This window comes from Salvia splendens, chromosome 18 (genome assembly GCF_004379255.2).
Source record: "Salvia splendens isolate huo1 chromosome 18, SspV2, whole genome shotgun sequence".
Classification (NCBI taxonomy): domain Eukaryota; kingdom Viridiplantae; phylum Streptophyta; class Magnoliopsida; order Lamiales; family Lamiaceae; genus Salvia; species Salvia splendens.
The window spans coordinates 17,812,949-17,818,950 of NC_056049.1; positions in this window are offsets into that span (position 1 = coordinate 17,812,949).

Genomic DNA, 6,002 nt, shown 5'->3' on the forward strand with positions numbered 1-6,002 from the left:
GGATAGTGAATAGGATACAAAAAAAGAACACAAAAGAATGGGAATCAATTGGTCATTAATCATTAATCAATACAATTAATAGTTCATGGTTTTAAAAAAAAAGTCTACAGAATGGGAATCAATAATTTTGTTGGTGCTTATTAAATTATTAAATTAATTCATTTGTGTAAATGTTGCAAATTTATAAAGTTTACTCTATCTTTCAAAATTTATTTTCAAAAAATACTTATATTATATGCACAACTCGTCTTGTATAGATTTCAAAATTTTGCAGTGAAATTTAGACTCCAACTGAGTGTTTCTTCCAAAACTATTGCAATACCTTATAGTTTAAACTTAACAACACAAATAAGAGACATACGATGAAATCACAAACTAAACTTTAGCTAAAGAATTAAATAGATGAAAATCTAACAAGGAAACATTAGTTTTGAAGTGTTGGTGTTCAGTTGGTATAGTAGAAGCTGAATAGCTGATAAAATATTAATAAAGAGTGGGATGTGGCAGAGTAATTACAGAGGTAGTTATAGTATTTACTCAACCTCCTACTCGCGGTGTCTGCACACCGTACACTCCGGCGGAGATGGAGCAATTGTTCAAGGCGTTCTTGTCAATCTCCGAAGATCAGGAGGTTGGCACGAACCAATCCGGCGATCACTATTGGTGGCACATCTATCGCCGGTACAATGAAAATAGGCTAGCGGGAACAATTGAGCGCAACGAGAGTATGGTGCGCAACGCCATCTACCGAGCCAACGAAGAAATCCAAAAGTTCCAGAGGTATTACCTCCAGGAAGAGCGGTCGGCGGGGAGCGGCCGGAGCGAGGTCGACGTCATCACTGCCGCGATGAACACCTACCAATCCATGAACTACAAGCCATTCAAGTACCTCAACATTTGGCAGGAGACGAGGTCGCATCCAAAGTATAGGGGAGCGTAACATCCTCCTCTTAGTGGCTCCTCCAAACGGTCAAGGTCGGTATCCCTATCTGACGCCGGCTCCGAAGACGAGGCTAGCCAACTCGCCGGAGCTAACTTGGGTAGCCCCGACGCCGGCCCGAGCGGTTCCCAACTCCGACCGCAAGGAAGGAAGAAGGCAGCGGCCAACCGCCGTCGCGCCGCGACTCTAACCGGCGATGCTCCCGAACCCGCTCCCGTGACCTATGCGCCACCTCCACCCCCCACCAACTCGTTGTGGGGGATTTTGGCCCAACTCAATATGGTCGATAGGTCAACTATGACATCCGCGCAACTTCGATCGCACGAGACCATGATATTGGGCCTCCAAAAACAATTAGGGGTAGTGCCGTCGGATGAATAATCTTCCACGGGGATATTTTTAGCTTTAATTATGTAATTTTTAATTTTTAGTATTTTAATTATGTAATTTTTAATTTTTAGGATTTTAATTATGTAATTTTTATTTTTTAGGATTTTAATTATGTAATTTTTATTTTTTAGGATTTTAATTATGTCTTTTTTATTTTATTTGTAATTTGTAATATTATTTCAGTTTTTTTAATAAATTTTAATATTATGGAAATGTTTTTATTTAAATTGAATAATAGAATGGTGGGACCCTTGTGCTCATCCTTGCGGAAGAGCACAGCAGTGGGTGTTGTGCTTGCCTAAGAGCAGGCAGAAAAAGTGGGGCCGGGCCCACAACCGTGCTCGTTGGCAAGAGCACGGTTGTGGCTGCTCTAATATCTATTAAAAATCTTTGTTGCCAGCAATTCAAAATGCAACATCTATTATATTAACAAGCAATTCATATATCACAAAATAGTTGTGCGTATGTATAAGCACATAGTCAGACATTATCCATCTTAATAAACATACCAAATACTGTAGCTACATAGAGTTTTAAGTTCATATATCTATAGAAGCATTGCTGTAAAAAAAGCCATAGCCAAAATGTCTCCATGACTGTCGAGAAGAAGCCAAAACGATATCCAAATAGCGCAATGCATCGCCAAAAAAGATCAGACCAGACATCAGATGAGGTGTTCTTTCTCCATGACTCGTATCACATAGCCTGGTTTTTTGGCATCGAGCAAACCCATAACGATCTCCAAGCGTGAATTTTCCTTCCGGATGATGTCACATACATCATATTTTTGTGCATCTGACAGCTCCGACATGTTGTCAAGGTGACGAAAGATTTCCTGTCTTGCTTTGCCGAGGTCCATGTCATATCCAATGCGTGAGGATTGTGTATCCAGACGAGAATTGGTGTGTATCCAGATGAGAATTGGTGTGTATCCAGACGATAATTGGTCTCGGCATGGAGCTTACTTAGATGTTTCAGCAAGCCATCACCCTCATCACTTCCCTTGCGCTTACGACTGCATTTTTTTGGTGGAGGATTTTCCTTTTGGCTTCAAGAAGTACTTCCTTCTCCAGGCTCAGCTGTTACTGCCTGGTCGAATGGTTCATCAGCTAGTATCTTATCCAAAACACATGATAATCACCGTACCCATCTTCATCACCGGTGAGTTCTTCTTGCATAAAGTTCTTGTCAGCCTCAGACACACCCTCAGAAGCTCCATCTGAAGCCCTGTCCTTCTTGAACACTTCCATCGCATGCACCTTGCATTCTTATCTTGCTACATCGAAGTTTCAGTGAGCAGGTATTAGTACAATATGGTATAATTAGAGCCATAAGTGGATTGCATCGAAAAATTAGATTAACAAAGATGGGTAGAGGATGTCCTTACTCTAACGATCTGATCCCATTGGTCATCATCACAATGAATTCTCAAATCACCATGTTCGTTAAAACCAACACTTGCGGGTAGTAGTAGTTCAGTGTTGGGGAAGTCCGTCTTCAACCATGCCGATATCTTAGAAGTGATGTGCGGGCTAACCTTTAGATCAGTGTTGGGGAAGTCCGTCTTAAACCAATGCTCGAGCTTCTTCTGATACCCTGAACGGAATCCATTATCAGATTTCCATCCTTGAGCCACCAACTCCTTCAGTGCACCAATACGAGCAACATCTTCACGGTCTGACCAACTCCGTCTTGCTCTGTCACACTTGCGGTAGCTGGTTCTTCGATATTGGTTACTTCCTATAATAGGAGAATAAATATATAACACTTGTTCGAGTAAATTTGTTAACCGGACTGTCACAAAAATTAGTGGGGAATGTGGAGGTGAGCGGGGATGGATGACAAGTACCTTAGCTTAAATTAGGTGAAGGAACTGGAGGTGAAAATTGTCGATAGTCTGCCATAGTTTCTGGAAAATTAAATGACAAATAATTTATCAAATAGAATCAGTTAAATACTCCATAGAAGAAGCAACAGTTGGGACTTGAACTTGTGTGCATAATACGGATTGTTTCTATACATTAGGTGACAAGAAATTAACATACAACAGAAGGCCACCAATAGACAATAACAAGGATATCTCGATGAAAACTTTCCTACCGAGCCACAAAATATCAGGGCAGAAAAAAAATATACACCATCTCTGCACCATTGTAAATTTGAAAAATTTCCACATACCTCTTCTCTGTATGAAGTGACATAGTAGCTACCTGCGATGAGAAGTGAACTCCATGCGACGACGAAGTTGAGCTTTCTCCTGAAGGCGCCAAAGTGAGAGCCTTCTCTTCTCCCGCGATAAATTTCGGAACTACTACGATTTGGAAATATATTTGATTAGGTCTAATAAGCGAGGAGCGTACGTGTCATTTAGGCTGCTTACCTCAATTAAAAAAATGGGAACCAAACATCATATGAGTTTATTTTCCTACACTGACTTCTATTAACCAAACGGTGGGTTTCATAACCCATCTAGGCCCAAAACTTATCTGCCATGACATGATTTATTTAATCTGGTCGAAACCATCTAAGTAACCAAACGACTCCTAAAAGTATATAATACTTAATAAGTATTGTAAAAGTATCCATATTCAGACGCTCCTCCCATTTCTGCAACTTCATTTTGTGAAATATACTAAACCGCAATCAAGATTCAAGAAAGTTGACAAAATGAAGTCATGCAATCGTGTATCTATCTAATAATGTCACATTTCTGCAACTTCATCTTCCTCTTCAAAACAAATAATAACAAAACATAGCATTAGTATATATAAGAGCTGTATAATTGTCACGACCGCACTTCCTAAGGATAGAAAGCACGGTGGATCGCGACTAATGGGGGAATTAAGAAGCGGGGAAGAAGGGGGAAACGATCAAGGGGTACGACATGTAGATCAAAAGGCGAAATTCCATTATCAAATCAAAGTTTCAAATCACGAAGTAACATAGTGTGAATGACATAGTTTGACAATTCAGAGGAAATCAAGGAAATTCTTATAACTTGGCATAGCGGAAGCATTTGAGAGTTAGCTACTGAAGTGGAGGATGTAATTGCTCGACTCTAATGTCGAATGACTAGACTCAGGAGTAAGCGAGTGTGCACATATGAGAATTAATGCAAAGCTCGGTCCAGACACAACGCTCCTTAAATCCGCTGGATCACTAGGTCCAGGAACTCTAGAGAACTACAGTGTTTTTGTCGTTGGACACACTCGACTCCTCTTCAAAAATAAATCTCTCAACCCGAATACTATGAATTAGTATAGGGAAGTGGGGTCGATCCCACAGAGATGGATTCGCAAAGTAGTGCTAAGAGACTATGGGAACAAACGGCTGCTGCCACACAAAGGGGTTGAGATTTAAACTACCACTAGATTTAGGCAAGAAATGTAAACGCTAGACCTAGGACACAGAAAACTTACTGGAGTCAAACATCAATACCGACAGACCCAATTACCCCCTAGACTGAGTAAACGACTACCTAATCTAGCTAAACAGTAAGCAACTAACAGTGGGGACCATCTTTCCAAAAATAGCAAGTACGGTAAAAAGCTGCAGATAACAAACCCATGCTCCAGCTAACTACGACATGCACCTTCGCAACTAAATTAAACTCGCAGATGAAGAAAACAGAGCACACTCCTAAATTCAAACATAATATAAAGATTTGGACTCCGGAAACTTGCTATGAATCGGAAATACATCAGATCTACGTAAACTAGGCGAAATGAAATGAAAACACGTAAGCTAGGCATAAAATTAAAACACTCCTGCTCAGAATTACTTCAGACGCTCAATCCACTCCGGATCCAAGCCATCCGAACTCAACAACCAACAAAATCAACTCCATAACTCCGATTCTCACAGATCTGCTCCGATCAACTCCAGATTCCACAATCACAAACAACTCCACAACATCAGCAAAACAAAACCCCGATTCATCCACAAACAAACTCCATTCTTCCAGATCTCACCGTTAACCTGCAGTAATCCAGAAAATAACCACGAAAACAACCAACTCCAACAATCCAACTCCAAAATTCAAGTAAACACAATCAATCATCAAAAGTCATCACGATCTACGTAAGCGAAAACGAAACTTGCATAAAAGTAGAAAAATATCCAGAAACAAAAGAGGACCGAGCTTCGAACAGCGAAGCTCGGTGAATTCAGCAGAAACGAAAAGAAAACAGAAATAAATTGTTTCTTCGCCCCAGAGAAGGACGGTGTTACAACCCACAACACTATCGGAAAGCTAAATATGAACCCCAACGCGAATTAGAACCAAGTATGTGAAAAGCGAACTTAGCAACAGGCTGTTCGTGAGGCCTCCACCGAGAAGGCCCTCCAGCTTGCATGCTTCTTCCTTTTATAGATGCGGACATAGCCTTCTAGAGTCTTCGTAGAAATCCCTATTCTACCCTTCAACTCCGAGGCTTCCTCCGTCAAGCAATTTCTTTCATAATGTCCGCTCTTTCGCCAGTTTCCTAGGACTATACAAGCGTCCTCTTCTTTTCCTGGATCTAGCGAAAACCTTCACACACTTGGCTTAAAACATGCGTTAGACCTAGTAATTTCACGAAATAAAACCCCTAGACCGATGCATGAAATTAGCCTTATCAAACTGCTCACACTGAAACCATGCTTGTCCTCAAGTATGAAAGACAAGAGAAAG